Source organism: Phasianus colchicus, chromosome 11, assembly GCF_987193195.1.
Source record: "Phasianus colchicus chromosome 11, bPhaCol1.hap1.1, whole genome shotgun sequence".
NCBI lineage: Eukaryota > Metazoa > Chordata > Aves > Galliformes > Phasianidae > Phasianus > Phasianus colchicus.
The window spans coordinates 18,302,466-18,317,075 of NC_143446.1; the positions used below are offsets into that span (position 1 = coordinate 18,302,466).

Sequence of the window (14,610 nt, forward strand, 5' to 3'; positions counted from 1 at the left end):
ATTAATTTTAAGCCACATTTATGAACTCCATTCAAAAGCCAGCATTCCTCTGAGCTATTAAGCAATTAAAAGCTCCTGTCACTTTTTATGTCAAGGTTAATCATCAAATGATTAAAACAGTTTAAAGTTGGAGCTCCAGCAGTAAAAACGCAACATTTTCACTCATTTTATTAGATTCAAGAACAATCCTAAATCGTTTTTGATGTGTTGAATTGTTTACAATTAAAAGGTAGCTGCTGGAAAAAGGAACATAAAGTATTTTTCATAATGCTATCAAAAAGAAGTTGTTTGATTCTTCTTTCCAGCTGGGAAATTTATCCCGCATTTCATTTAAATACATTAACAAACTTCCATCGCTTCACTTTACCTGACTTTCTTCAGCTTAGGAGTCTGAACGCGCTTCCGACATCAGAAGTGCCTAATCAGGGACGACGACGCATTCGCACAGCTGCTTTGGTCCTGACAAACTCTGAAGCTGGGTACTACAAAGTCTGGAACAAAACACACCGCTCACATAATTAGTGTTTGACTTAAAGGCGTGTCATCACGCAGGAGAGCGCTGGCTGAATAATTGCAGCAGAGGAGCACGGCTGCAGGCGATACGTATTGCAGCACGGACCCATCCTGCTGTGAAATGCTCAGCGGGTGGGCTGCTTGGCACAGTAGGGAAGGAGCATCCAGGACAGAGCATCACGGCAGCACAGGAAGGTGACAGAAGTGAAATTTGACTTCCATTTGACTTTTCTCAAGATGGAACTTCAGCAAGGAGGTGCTTTTTTTCAGATGCTCGTGGCCTCAAGCACACCTAGCGGTTATGGATAACCAATCTCATTTCTTTGAGCAGCGTGGATCAGTGTCTCTCATTTTAGGCTAAAGTAATATGCATCTGGCATTTTCTGCCTTCACCCATCTCCTCCAGAGGGTAACCAGAGGACCACTACCGCTTCGCCTTGTTGAATTGCGGACTTGGGGATCCCTAATTAGTTTCCTTACTGAAACTAACAGAATTATTCATGTGTTGATACGCATTTCAGCATTTTGCTGTTTAGAAACTTATTTTTAAAATGATAATCAGCAACTGGAGTCAATGTCGCATGACAACTTTTTAATTCAACTCACATTTTCAGAAAATCATAATCACCTGATACTTTCTGCAGTTGGATTTGAATCATTCAGCAACAGCTGCTTTAAGGGTAAGCTATTCTGGGGACACATGAGAAAGAAGAAAAGTGGTTTCTTCTACAATGATATGTAAAAACATACATATATGTATGCTTTTCTTTTTTTTTCTTTTCTTCTTAATAGCAGTGGAAAGTTGAAATTTGCTGTAGAAACATTTTCCTGCAAGAGAAACATGTTGGTATTCCTACAAGAATCCTTGCTGACAACTTCACTGATTCCTATTGCTATTTCTATTTTGGGACCGATTGTGAAGAATTTATCAGGTTTGCAAAAAGCCATGAGATGAAGGTATACCTTGTATGAATGAATTTAGCATTCATGTTATCTTTCAGATATCTGTACTCCAGTCTTTCAGTTTTATGACCTCATGCTGCTTGTGTAACCCCACAGGCAGCACTGCATGTTCCTCACACCATCAGTTGCTTCTAGAAAGCTCTGTACTCCTCCTCTTCCAAGCTGGATATTGGTTTCCACTGTGATACAGAATCCATAGACATAGTAAATGCCAAGACCTAGAACCAAGTGGCTGAGAAATAACAGCGTTTGAGACAGCAGCTTTCTTGCTTAGGTCAAATGGATAAGTCATAAGAAAACCACATATCTAAAACTTCTGCATTGAGTAGAAAGGGGAGCCAAATTATTCATATTATTGAGTATTCAATCATCTGAGCTGTGTTTAGAGAAATCCAAATGAAAAAAATACCTCGATCTAAAATGAAATGTAGGCTTTGGTACAGCGAACTAAAATGGGAACTAATGTGACTGGTTTCTCCAATTCTCCATAGCAAAAGATGCCTATTTGATACTAATAAGCTGCATCCGTTGCAGTGCTCTTCTTTATAAGAAAAAATAATCTCCCTTAATTAAGGTACAGAAAACAGGACAAAAGAAAGATAAAGCCCTTCCTCAAACTGAACTTTTAATTTCAATTTGAAGCGGAAAATGTGCGCGTAGACATGGCAGTGTTCGTGTGAAAATTTGCTACGAACATCCTACTTGAATTAACTTCTCCTTCCACTAGTTTGTTTTTGTTGAAAATAGCAAAATAACGTTGTAAAAGTCACTCCCTTGACGTATACTGTTTCTTTATAGTAAAATGCCATGATTTATTATTTTTATTTCCAGTCGCCCTGCTTTCTCTCTGGAGGAATAGCTGATTAGTCTCACTTCAGGCAGTCTCAACCAGAAAGTAACAGCTAAAACAAGCCAGGAAAAAACACTACAGGAGCTATTTTGCTCTCTCCATATTTGAAAGAGCTCTTCAGCCACTGTGCTGTTAAATTCCACTGGGTTCTGCTGGAAGAAAACAAATGCTGCAGGCGAGGCGATGAGGAATTAACTTTCTTTTTCTGATGCGTCTCTCTACTTTGGGGAAAATATTTTTAGATGAAATCCTTGTTGTATCCTAAAATAAATCCCATACTTCAGATACATAACAGCAAATCTTATTTGCTCTGCGCGGTAGTGAGAAGTCTATTTTTCAGGCTCCGTGAGAAAACAGGAACTCATTTATATGGTAAGATGAGAATTGAAGATGATGCTGTTGGAACAAGTGGACACAGTATCTCTGTCTGTATCTGACACGTGGGTCGCTACCTATGGCAGCAAGCACAGCTCAGGAAGGGATCTCAGGGCAAACTTGTCCTGAGGACCTGCTGACCACATGTATGGGAATGTTGAGTCACGGCCTGAACCACTGACTGAGCACCTGGGGAAAAGACACGGTCAGCTCTGAGAGCGCAGGTGAAGCCAGACTCCACCCCTCTTAGACCTCATTTAAGGGCTGATTGCTACTGGGCAAAGATCTCTTTCAGGAGATCCCTCCTTGGTGAAGCTTTCCCCTGTGAACCTGGAAACTTCTGATACAGATTAGCAATCTTCTTCCCTTCCTGTATAGCTCCTCTCTATTGTGCTAGTCCTTCCATCATCACACCTCTGTTGTAACATCTTTCCCAGCACACTGATCTGTCCAATTGCTACACCACTCTGTTTTCATCACCTGTGCACTCCGTGTGCAGCTGGAAGGAAAAACGTGCTCATCTTCCAGCAGACGCCCAGTGTAGGCACTTCAAGTGCAGTGAGGGGAGATGCACAGAAGGTGTGCTTAAGGAAGGGCACTCCTGGGCTGCACAAAGCCACTAGGACAGGTGCATTCCATTTACAAGAGCAGAGTAACACTGGTTACTCCATACTTCAGTCATTGTTCAGATATGATAGGAATGCGGTAGCAACAGAAGTAGAAAGAGATCTGCTGAATTGGTGTTCATATTCAAATAAAATAGTCTTTTAACTTTTGTATGGTATAAATAAGTGAAACTTACATGGAAAACATTGCAGTCGCTTTACAAGTTCCCAGTGAGGATGGTAGAGAATTGGCTGACTTCATGCAATGGGCCTGAAGCCAGTGGCACACACTGCTGGGCACCTACACCATGCACTGACACTCTGCTGCCATAGCCTTCCTCCTGCGTGAGGCTAAGGAAGAGAAAAAGATTAAAGTTATTTCTTTTTCCTCAGCAAAACATACTCAAGGAAGCAAACAATAGCTAAACAGAACAAAACTCTTCCCCAAAACCTCAAGATAAGTAGGGATAAAATCTCCATGTCATCTATTATAATTCACTATAATTACATTTATTATTGGCTTACTTTAATCATCTCCAGATATACTAGAATAACACTTTTCTTTCGAATTTAACAGGACACAGAGGTTTAGATTACTTCTGTTTATGAAGGGAATTAGGCGATGTGCTAGCAGGAGACAGGATATGCAAACCCAGGAGATCTGTTCCCACTTCTATTTCTCTTTCAGTGTTCCTGTGTTCCTACTTAGCAGGTTGGTATAATACAAGTGGTACACATAATATGTAATGCATTTTTTTCCAGATTACTTTAATAGTACCAAAAAGATAACTGGTGAGTAATCATAATAAAATATATGTAACGGGGATCGCAAATCTCACTGATGCAGAATAGGAAGAATTTATTTTCAAAGCACTGCTAATGACTTTCTGCCTGCCCCTTTGAAAATTGCTTTGAGCTCAGTACTATCCCTTGGAAATCCAATTCATAAATCCGCGAGCAGCGTGAAATTCCAGCAGGAAATAAACACTGTTATTCAAATGTACTACAGCTTGTTGATATTTTTTTCTTAAAACATAAACTGCAGCAAACATTGCTCTGAAGTACAAACAAGGAGTGACCTCACTGTATGGTTTAGGAAAGTTTCCGGGTTAAAAGCCATAGCTCAGCAGACAGACAGCTTGCATGCACATTACTGCAAAGGGATCCGGGTGATATTCTGTGGTCAGCACAATCAAAGGCAAAGCAATGTCCCTGTGAGCAGCACACACCTTCCCCACGCTGAGGAACTGATACCAGGAGCTGTAGGGATGAGCAGCACACTTCCCAGCTCGCCGCCAAAAGCAGCAGTTTGCAGAGAGCAGGTGCTGCAGAGGGGTGCTTTGGCAGTGGTGCTGTGTCATTCAGCAGCTGCTGCTAAGTGATAATTTTTTATGGGAGCCATCTCAGAACCAAGTGGCTGCTTCTCATGGCTGCCTCTGCTCCCATTTTGCTCTGAGTGCTCCTGTTAAGCACGCTCAACAGATCTGCTCTGCCTGGAGGACGACTGAAAGTTGCTGAAACTCTAAATATTGCCTGCAGATTCATACTGGTTTTTGACTGGGCTCTGGAAATAGCCGGTATCTCCTGGTAGACTCCATAGCTCTGCTAAATATTTTTTTCTCAGCGTAGATGAAAAGGTTTCCATCCAGCTGCCACCCAGCACTGGCTGCCTCATACAGAGAGCTGCTCACCACCTTTTCCTCTTCTCTTACTTAAGGGAAATCAACCAATATTCTCAGAGAATATCAAGAGGATGCGATAGAGATATCCAATGCATAAAAATAACAGGGAGATCAGGATTTCCTTAGTACCCAATAGATGTGGTGGGTTTTGAGGTGCCCACAGAGCTTCTGTCCTGCAGCACAGGAGGTGTGTGACCTCTCGGGATCTCTGTTGAGCACATATAATAAACCATTGTCACTGCTATTACTTTTTAACTTTTCCGAATAATTTTACAAGAGCCTAACAAAGAAGAGGCAACTTCATAGACTAAGGAGACTGACATACTTAGGAAGAGAATTGGAAATAGAAAGATCTGGCTGATTTGGGATCGATGCTCAAAATCCTTCATTTATCCATAAATACTTCCTGAAGTCTCCATAACTTTAAGATTCATCTCTTTATTTGTGCGTTGATGTACAATAAAGGTTGTTATAGCCTCCTACGTTTCTAAACAAGCATTTACATAGGTGCAAAAAGGTTGTGCTCAATGACAATCCTTCTCCTAAGATCCTTGTGGGCTAAATGGGTAATTTCCCCTTGTGTCAGGCAGTGCACCCATCTCCTAGGCTGGCATGGAGCCCTCCTGCAGTGCAGCCCTGGGACCCCAGCCCAGACAAAACCTGGCTGCACTTCTCCAGAGACAAAAGAAACAAAACATTCAACATAAAATCATGTGAGCCTGCCAAGAACCAACTCGGTTACTCCCACATCAGTCTGATGGCAATGGATCTGTTTTTGTATTTTTCACTTTTTTTTTTTTTAAATTGAAGTTTCAGGCATTCAACAATAAATAACAAACATTGCTGCCTTTGACTAATGGCACTTCTTAATAACTGTGTTGTACTTCAGTATTCTTATAGTTTGGTGTATTATTAAATATCAATTCCGGTCCTGTCATTTCAGGCTCCTTAATGCAGCTGAAGCTATCTTCACATTCAAAAACAAGGTACAAGCATGTGATCATCTTGCTGCCTAAAATTAGACATCTGAATTCAACTTAAGCATAGAAACAAAAACAAAACAAAACCAAACCAAACCAAGTTCTCAGAAGTGCTGAGAATCTGCATTATGCACACACATCATCAGTCCGGATGATGCCCAGAACACATGCTTATATAGAAACCTGTTTTATACCCAAATGTACAGTTTTACTGCTAAACGTCAGAGATCCACATTTGAATATCTTCTGCAGAGAACTCTATTTTATATTCAGAAATGTTTTCATTTCCTGGAATAGCTGTGTTTATTACTTTAATAAACTGAATTAGGAAATACGGTTATTGGTTTCTTAACTAGGCTAAATTAAGTTTCATTAAAAAATAAAATCTAGCTTATATTTGACATAAACGCACTTACAATGTAAAAATAGCCATATTCCTTTTCCTTTTTTATTGTAAAATATGTAGATAAAGGAAATCCTTCCTGCATTGAAAGTAGAGCTATTCTCAGTGTTTCAAAACGGACGACAACATCGTAAATAAAACTTAATTAAAAATTCAAGTACATAATATTTCTTTACTTATTATGTATATTACTTTGCTGCTTGCTGTACAGCTCAGAACAAAAACTCTTAAAACGCCTCCTCAAAGGCAGCAGGTGATGCTCCAAAGCCCTTCCCTCACCTCTGCCTGCAGAATGGAAGTTCTGTAGAGAGCTGTGGCTGCAGCAGTGCTGCTGTCGGTGGCCATGGGCTCTTCTCTAGAATCAGGGGATGAACACAGACATGGGCAGCAGCCAAGTAAAATGCACCAAGAAACTGCATTTCATTATCTTATCTTGCACACAGTCTACTTAATGGCCATGCTAGAGGTATATCTCAACTATGAATGCAAACACTAGGCAGCAACGTTTTCTGTGCTTACTGCTTTCAGGCCTGGCACTGAGACAGCTATGAAGCTGGCTGTATATCCAGATGCTTTCCTGGCTCCTGCATCTCACTGCCTCAGCCCATGCAGGTCCCTCATGTTGGCCTCCCCAACAGCTGTGCTGCAGCATGATTCCCACATGCTGAGCATACCTAAAGCCATGCAAACAGTGATGACACTAACCATGTGCCCAGTGGGAAGAGGTGCCTTGGCACTGTCCCCAAGAACTGCATACCTCGCTGGGGTGCTCCAGCCTTAGCAGTGGGACATCAGCATAGCAGTAACTATCATTCTCTCACATCCTCACAGACCAATTCCAGCTTCACTTATTAATGAAAAGTTGCTGGAGCGTGAACTGTTTCTTTTATCTGCACTTTGGTCCCAGCAAGGTTTTGTTTCATTGTCTGAATAAAGAAAACGGTAGGTGGACACTGCCACAAAGATAAACCCATTGATTCTCACCACTGCAATGGTTAACAGCCTGTTCATTTTCTCAGAGGAGCCTATTCAGTATACTTCTAAAAGCCACAGCGCTGCTTTGGACTGTGGGCAGGCTATTGTGTGCTAATTTCCACTTACAAGGTTTTCAAATGATAGATTATCTCCAACAAAAATGATTGTTGAGCTGAGCTGGAAAGGTTCAGCTACCTCTGAATTTAAGGACTAATTTGGTTTACGTACATCACGTGCCACAAAGACCACTGCATGTGTGTTAGGTGGAAGTTCTACAGTTTCTCCAGGTTCATAATTAACCACTGCACTTTCCACTTCTTAATTTAGGTGTTGGAGGGCTACTGTGTGATGAGAAAGCATTACATCCAGTTTCTGTGACAGCTGTTGATAAAAGGAGAAACACTAAAGAAAAGCTGTGTGAAAGGTTTAGTAATTTAATGACTAAAAAATGATACTGAGCAGTTACCATTGGGAAGTCAGACTGTACCAAAGCACTATTTGCAAATGCTGAAGGCTTAATGAGACAACTGTTTAATTCCTTGTCTTCTTTCAGACTTTTCTATTCTGAACTCCATTAAAGTGTACAAAAAAACGCAGCTTAAGATAAAGCCACCTTCATGCCAGCCAGGCAAGTCATCCTGCTGCAATCAGTGAGGGGGTTTCAGGCATAATGAAGTTTCAGACATTAGGATGTAAGAATTGCATTTTCTAACAATTCTGATGACCTTCCTGCACACCCCAGTCCAGCCCAAAGCATATTCTTCCCTCTGATAATATATCGGTAGTTTAAAAAGCAATTAATATATCTGAAGCTATTAACCTACCAAGAAAGTGTAGCTTCAGAAAACACGATGTCTTAAAGATCAGGGCCATGAGCTGATCCTCCTGAGCCTTCAAGTCTCTCTCATGGAGAAATAGCACTTCCCTAGGCACCAACTTGATCCACATTCATTGCTCAGGTATGGCACGAACAGAAATACAGTACGGTTAATCCCAAGGAAATAAAACCACACTGAAGAACAGAGAACCTTTTTCAGTTTGCTCCATGTTGGACTATAATTAACCACTGCACTTTCCACTTCTTAATGTAAGTGTTGGAGGGCTATGGTATGTCCATCCTGAACGTGGGTGAGGGTTGCGTTGCCTCCTGCAAGGAGTAGAAGACCAACTCCAGGACCAACCCAGCACTGTCTCTTACCCAGCATTAGAGCAAAGCATTTTTGCCTTTTGGCTGCTATTACCACTGCTGCCGTGCCTCTTCAGTCTTCATTCTTGAAAGGATAATAATTGAAGTGATGAATACTGCTGTGAGGAGCAGCAGTAAATGACTGATAAATTACAATGTCAGGTTTTGGTTTCACATCTGCACTTCACGGAAGTAACACAAGAAGAGAAGAGGATGTTTGACATCACCAGGCAACAAAAGAACAGCAAAACATGAATCAAACTGAAATAAAGTAAAAATGCCTTATTGGTAAGAACCTCAATACATTATTTACCTTGATGAAGAAGAAAATAATTCAATAGAGCACAAGATATGGTCTGCAATTGTTTTCGTTTTAAACCATTAGGAATTATTCAAGTTATGGCCTCCTCATGTTCTCTCTGACCAAATGGTCCAATGTGCACATTCACACATGAAACTGAGCTATAACCTTCCCTCATTTCTTCCCAAATCCTTCTGCAATCAGTGGGAATTTGGTGTTAGAAAATATTACAATGAATCACACCATAATCACCATGTTGCAGCATGGCAGGCTAACACTGCAATAAATGGCTGAGTGGAGGGAAACAGTGGTTTAAGCTGATATCAATATACAATGCTTAGCACCACAGAGCAGCTCTACTAACTCCTACAATGCTAATTGATTAACGGTAACACGTTAAAAAAAAACACGTAAATAGATGCATTAGCTAATTACAAAAGAATCACTTTCTTCTCTGGTTGCATGAAGAGCACAGGAATGATTTCCCAGCTCATTAAACGAGTAAATGAAAGAATAAAACCAACCAAGCTACATGCATTGGGAGACAGTTAGTAGAGACAGACCTGTGCTGCTGAGGTGCGAATTTCCCCATCAGTAGAAAATTTATGGAGAAAGCCCACAAGAAGGGAGGCAAAACTGGAGGGGCTTTTTGCACTCAGAGTATTAGCAGACATGTACATGAATAGGAGAATGTGTCTGACCCCCAAGATGGGCTGCTGCTCTCTGCAGGAGCAGTGGCAAAGCAGTGGAGATGGAGGTGCATGCAGCAGCCTGGATGTGTAATAGATGAGCAATGCCTCCTGGTGTTATTGGGCCATGAAGCCAACATCCCAGTAATGAATTGAGAGAGAATCGAGCGAGGAGAGGTCATGAAAATGAGAACAAGTAGCTTATGTTTGCTGTGGCACAAAGAGGAGCTAATGGGAGAGCACTGGCGGGGGGAGAGGGGTGTAGAAAAGCTGGGATTAGGGAACTGAATATTCATTACTGAAATACTTTGAATGTGCATGAATGGAACAAGATGCCATTTTTCAAGACCAGAAAAGAGTATGGGGTGTCTTTTATCTATTCCAGGCAGAGCTTCTCTGAAAATTTTAAATGTTTCCATTGTTTTGTCCCACTGATACAGAACCACCTGCATTGATCAGGGGCTGATGGGTTCACATAGGTCACATACACAACTACAAACAACTGCTGTTCTACTACATGCTTTGGTTACACTTAATTTGTCAGATCCAGCATACAAACAAAAGGCTAATTAAATGGGCAAAGATGCAGCTCACATAAGCAAAGTCAAAGTACCAGGTGTTAAAAAGCAAACTGAGAAAGAATTGCCAGGTTTTAGATTCTCCACAGAGTCAAGAAGGAAAACTGCTGATGGTTTGATATGTTTCACAAACTTGCTGCGAACAGCATGGCACGGGGTTTCAGGTAAACATGCTGTAATGAGAAGATGCAGGATGTAAAAATAATCAGTCAAGGTTTATGGACCCTACCAGCAAAACACAGGACACTGAAATTATCAAAGGTGCTGCACTGGAGTATAATAACATGAAAGATTCAGAGAGCAGATCTGCAGGCTTCTGGAGCATAATTAATACAACTTTGTTCCCAGTTGCTGCTCAAATTATTCATTGTAAGTATAGCAGAACAAGGAAAAAAACAAGCTTGCTTATACTGTGGCATCCTCTTCCTTATTTGTCTTATACTTTCTCTATTTCTGTTCTTAACATGTTTAGAAGGAAAGACTCCCTGACAGTCACCTACAGGAGTCAGATGCTTCTTTCCCTTTGAAGAAGTGGGCTCAGAGTACTGAAGGCACAGAAGTAGCTTTGAAAATACCCACCTTCATCTTTCCCTTCTCTCATCATTAAAAATGTTCTTTACGAATTGCCAGTAATTTTCATGAGCCAATATAAAAATATTCTACGTGCTGAGGAGGAAACATGGACCTGAACAGCAAACAAACCCCATGAGCTGCTGGGGTGGGTGCTACATTAACACAGAGTGAGTGGGGGGAACCACAGAGTGTAAAAGGTGCATCTGCACAAACCTGATGAACAAACAGCAATCCAGGGAAGGTAAAGACTAATTCAAACTAGTGCTGCAATAAGATGCTGCTGTTCTACCGTCGGTGTGAGGTAGTGAGCAGAAGAGCAATACAGAAAATGTTGGAGGAAGTGAGCAACCTGAAAGAGCCTGGGCAGAAGGACCCAGAGAAGTGTCTGGAGAATCAGAGCAGAAACTACTCGTGGCAAACCAAATTCTCCAAAAATTAAAGGATGGGGGAAACAATGCAATGAGGCTCTGTGCCGTGTGAGGCAAGACATGAGCAGCACTGTCGGGGGCATATACTCCTGTCTGAATAGGAGACACTTCAAAATGAGATCTGATTTGTATGTGATCATTGTCCAGGATGTAACACAATCGTGTACCCACAGCTCTTTCTCTAAGATAGTTGAAGGCTGTACTAGAATAGAAAAGCCTGTTAAATTTCCTGCCTTAATCAAGGCTCTGTCTGCACTTACAAATCACAAATCCCTGTGCTGTCCACACCGTGAGCACCTTTCTTACAGATGTGCCTCAGAAAGTCCTGCTAGCTCCCTTTTATGAGCCTGCCAGGCAGGGCTTGGCTCCTTGCTCCTGCCCCTGCTGGCTGCGAGTTCATCACAGCAGCCTGGAAGGCACAAGTTCTCCAGCAAACACACCTTGGTACCTGCAGGACTGAATTCATTTCTTGTTCACATCCATTATAAGACAGAGCTGTCTCTTTTATGAGAGCCACTTCTAGGTGGCAAAGTCAGCTGGGTTACAGCTAGTGTGCTGCAAACTGAGCCTAATGAGCACCTAACCCTGCCCATAAGAGAACAAAGAATTGGGAGTCTACCTTCCCCGCCTGCCTTCCTCCTCCTGGAAGAAAAAAAACTAATTCCCAAATGCTTGAGCTGGGCAGCCTCCAGTCCTGGGCCTCTGAAAGCACTATGATCAATCTTTTCCCATCTGGTCGGTCTTGGACTAATTAACTGACATGGTTGAAAATGAGCATCAGCTAATTGGAGCACTCTGTTCTCCCTCTCCCTGGCAGGAATTAAATGGATTCCAGATGATCAGTGGTTCAAAACCAATCAACATTTCCCAAGTAATCCCAAATCAATGCCACCAGTCCCAGGCCAGCTTCCCAGCAGCTTGTGCACATCCTCACCTGGGGCTATGATGCCAAACAACATCATCTGAAAGGGAAAGTTGCCAACCATCCCAGAACTGCTGGCAGATGTGTGCAGTCACCCACTTGTGTGATATCTTGGAAAATGTGCCACCTGCAAAAAATAATTGTGCTAGCTGAGCTCCAGGCCTTCTCTGAAGCCAAGGAAATCCTCCAAGCTAACCCACATAACCCGAAGGTACAAAAGTCATCGGCAGGGCTCTTGGCAAGCAGACTGGATGCACTCAGAAACAAACATCCCATTCTATGGATGCCTGCAGCAAGCAATCCCCCAGATACTCTCCGTGTATACACCCAGCATACAGAATTACTGCAATAGGTGAAGCTGCGGCTACTGCCAGTGAGGAGCAGCACTGAGATACCAGTGAGATGTTGTGGCCATTTGTGCATGGCTGGTTTCAGGACCCACAGCTCACACAGCACAAAAAAGGTCAACCAAAATCACTCCCTTAAGCACAGGTAAGCAACACTGTTTGCAAAAACACCAGCAGCAGCAACACAAACACCAAAAGTACTGTGGAGATGGGGCCAGATTCATTCATTCAGCTGTGCTGTGAGCAATAATCCCCAGGATTTCCCTGAATTTAGGGATGAATATTGTCACGATCACACGAAAGCAGTACACACCAAGGAAACACACCAAGGAAACACACCAAGGAAACACACCAAGGAAACACACCACATACAGGGAGGAGTGCAAAATCCAGCTCCTTCCATTCATGCAGCTTTCTCCGCAACACTCAGTGTGGTTTATTTTGTTCTCAATTCCAATGCTCAAAAGCAGGGTTAAGCCCACAGAGGCAGTCTGCAGGGACCAAGGGAGGCAGAGCAGACCCTCACCTGACAGAGGCTTTATCTCTCTGCAATTTGATTTCTTATGATTTTCCTGGCATGTCATATTTTCTGCTTTTTAGAGGATATTAAAAAAAAAAAAAAAGCACATTTTAATTCCAAAACTGAGATTCATTTCAAGGATTTTTTTTTTCCCCCCTCTATTTTCTTAAATAATTAAATTCTTGCAAAATTAGACTAAATTGATTCATGAAGAGGAGATATTACATGTCAGAGTATTTTATTTCTGCTGTTTATCAAGTTTGGAAATAAGAAAGCATATGTAAAATACCTCTATGGGATGGTAATTCACATCTCTTTCTTTCATACAGAAATACACTTATGGAATACAGATCATCTTCTACCTAGAAAGATCATTTAATATTTACTACTATATCATTTGTCTCTTCACATACAAGAAGAATAACCCCCACTTTTTAATCTGTGATTTTTTAGCGTCCTGAGTGTCTCACCACTAAGCAGTGGTGAACTGATATTCATTTTACCCCAGCTAAGTTCATTTTAAATGGTAAGATTCTCAGCAGTTCCCAGTTTCAAACTTCTAGAAACACCAACATGAAGTTCACCTTTCTTCAGTACAATACATAAAACAGCTTCAGGAAGCTAGATCTTCCCCATAGAAATGGCAACCTTGTGATATTGGAGGAAATACAGTGACTGCACAGAGAGCCATGCTCAAATGGTTTCTGTTCCAAACTGCTGCTTTAGTCAGGCTGTGGAAGCCTTCCAGCAGAAAACAAATTTCAGGTTGTGATAAAAAAAAAAAACTGAAGTATACAGGAAAATGTAAATACATTCTGTTATTAACAAGTAGGAATACTTTCTAAGGGTTCTGTGTGTGCTGAGCAATTTGGATGGGTGGGTTATGACCTGTATTCTTCAAGGGGTGCTCACCTGTCCTCACTTAATGGGTTCAGCTCTGCTGTATGCCTGTGCTTAAATGCACACATACATATATAAGTCGTATCACATTAAGATAACTTGATGCAGCGTGATGTACCAGATGGTAAGATTGACAATAGGCAGTGATTTTAAGTCCTGACCACCTCTCTCCTTACCTCACACACTTCAAAAAATGACAGCTTGGAAGAGGTAAAAGCTAATCTGCGACACTGCTCACCCCTGGAGTTACACGTGCCTTGAATCTCTAATGCATTTTGAGTTGTGGCAATAAATTTAATACCATCAAGGGCTTGCTCCATTTCCCAGATGGTTATGACACAAAATCCAAGCATGTGAATGGAAAAAGACCACTGTTGATTTCAACAGCGTGAGCTCTTGTGAACTGAGCGCTTTTGAGGATCCAGCTCCTTTGAACAGAGGCAGAGCTCTCTGAAATACCTGTGCCTTCACGCTTTGGTTGGGTGCAGCACGTCTTCCTTCCAGCATGACAAGCAGGCACTGATAGGAGGATAGCTTTAGAAAAGCCATCACCCCAAAGCTTGACTGCTTCTCTGAGGTTCAACAGCCACTTTGCCTTCTGGTTCAACAGCCACTTTGCCTCCCTATTTAGGAAGCTAAGCAAAACGCACCAAGAATTGCAATGAGATTCCAGGCAAGAGCCAGCATTATCAAATATCTCCTACTTTCCTACCAACACGGGCAGAAACGTGTAATATTCACTCACACCTACATACACATTACTCACTGTGATCCAGTGGCATTCAACACTCAAATTTCTTTTCCTCTGTAGAAGAGATGA

At 41.8% G+C, this 14,610-nt stretch overlaps 1 long non-coding RNA gene across 9 annotated transcripts in view; it reads right to left on the reverse strand.

Annotated features, from left to right (window-relative positions):
* LOC116236852 (uncharacterized) overlaps positions 1-14,610 on the reverse strand; it is an 89,343-nt gene that overhangs the window by 23,079 nt on the left and 51,654 nt on the right. For 8 of the 9 annotated variants that reach the window (XR_016470152.1, XR_016470154.1, XR_016470153.1 and 5 more), the window contains 2 exons: positions 3,504-3,657; positions 368-491 (listed from right to left, as the gene is read on the reverse strand). This is a non-coding gene — a long non-coding RNA (uncharacterized LOC116236852). Of the gene's footprint in view, positions 1-367; positions 492-3,503; positions 3,658-12,035; positions 12,147-14,610 lie in introns of those variants that run through there. The other variant, XR_016470157.1, reaches the window with a different exon arrangement.